Source organism: Echinops telfairi, unplaced genomic scaffold (assembly GCF_000313985.2).
Source record: "Echinops telfairi isolate 266 unplaced genomic scaffold, ASM31398v2 ScPeMD7_3;HRSCAF=10, whole genome shotgun sequence".
Lineage (NCBI taxonomy): Eukaryota > Metazoa > Chordata > Mammalia > Afrosoricida > Tenrecidae > Echinops > Echinops telfairi.
The window spans coordinates 64,165,707-64,167,020 of record NW_022103899.1 but is presented as its reverse complement, the minus strand read 5'-3'; the positions used below and the strand labels follow the sequence as shown (position 1 = coordinate 64,167,020).

The 1,314-nt window shown below is 62.8% G+C and overlaps 1 long non-coding RNA gene across 1 annotated transcript; it reads right to left on the bottom strand.

The window, feature by feature from the left end:
• On the bottom strand, nt 1–1,314 carry LOC123522393. Its single transcript, XR_006680654.1, has 3 exons — nt 1,277–1,314; nt 485–582; nt 1–49 (listed from the first exon to the last, which is right to left on the bottom strand). It is a non-coding gene; the product is annotated as an uncharacterized LOC123522393 (long non-coding RNA).

Sequence of the window (1,314 nt, the reverse complement as noted above, 5' to 3'; positions counted from 1 at the left end):
CACACTTGTTCCCATTGACGTCTGCAGGGCAGTGCAGCTGGAAGTGGCCCTGGGAGACAGGCAAAGGGTGGCCTATCCACGGTGCCACGGCCGGGAGGTACAGGCCCTGCTCGGCCTGAGCACAGGTCATGGCCTCAGAAACAGGCATCTGTCCCACGTGGAACTGGACACACAGCCACCGTTGCTAGTTCCCTCCCACCTCCCACCACACCTCTACCCCCGACCCTGCCTCCTGCTTGGGGGTTCTGGACCACGGCCGCAGTCTGCATGTGGAACCAGCAGGTGCTCTTGGGGACCCCAGCCACTCTCTCGGGAGGACAGGACCACAGGTGTCTGGTTTGGACTTGGGGAACCCCCTACATCTGGGGTCTGGAACCCACTTTTCGAAGACAGCCAGGGCTTGGCCATCTCCCCCCTCCCCCCCCTTCCCCGGATGTGGGACAAGAGCCCCCTCCCCTGGTCATGGGTGTGACCGAGGCCCCACCTGGTCCATCAGGCTTCGGCACCAGGCCGTCAGGCTCCCAGGGTCCACAGCGTGGCCACAGCTCATCTCCACCCGCTTCTGGCCATCATACTCGTCCCCTGTAAGGGTCAAGGGTCAGTCAGGGCCGCACAGCCCCTGGACCAGAGCTGAGGCTGGTCCTATGGCGCTCTGGGGTCTGAGAAAAGGGGTGAGACCCAGTTCAGGGAACATCCCAGGCTGTGCCCTGTCCCATCACATGTCTGGGGTCCCTGCACCCACTCCCTCACTGTGGTGCAGGTCATATGAGTCCCTGTCCCCAGTTCAGAGCATGGCCTCACCAGGAGAGGACGGCTCCCCTGGCTCCCCTGTGAACGTGGCAGACAATGGGCAGCATAGTCCCTTCCCTGTCCCCTTGCCAGCAAGGGGATCCCAACCTTGGGGGTACACTAGGAACCCTCTCCCTGCATGCCACTCAGGCAAACATGTCCCCTCAACCCCAGCCCCAGACACCACCATCCACCTCAGCCCTCCAGGACACCACACTGCCCCCTCCCCGCTCATCCTGCACCTCCACCCTCTCTCTGCCTCTCCCTCCCCCTCCCCCGGCCCTGGTCAGGTCTTTAATGGGCTCAGTCAGGGTGGGCAGCTGTGGCAAGCTGTCCCTGGGGACTGAGCTGCGGATAGCGGCAGACTGAGGCAGAGGAGGTCTTGTTCAGAACCTAGGAAGGGGTGAGTCTCATCACCCCCATGCCTTGTGTAAAGAAGCCTGTCTGTCCTGTCCTCAGAACCCAGAGCTGCCAATGCCCGGCTCACCGGTGATTTCGTCTTTGAGAGGCACGAACTTGAGCGGC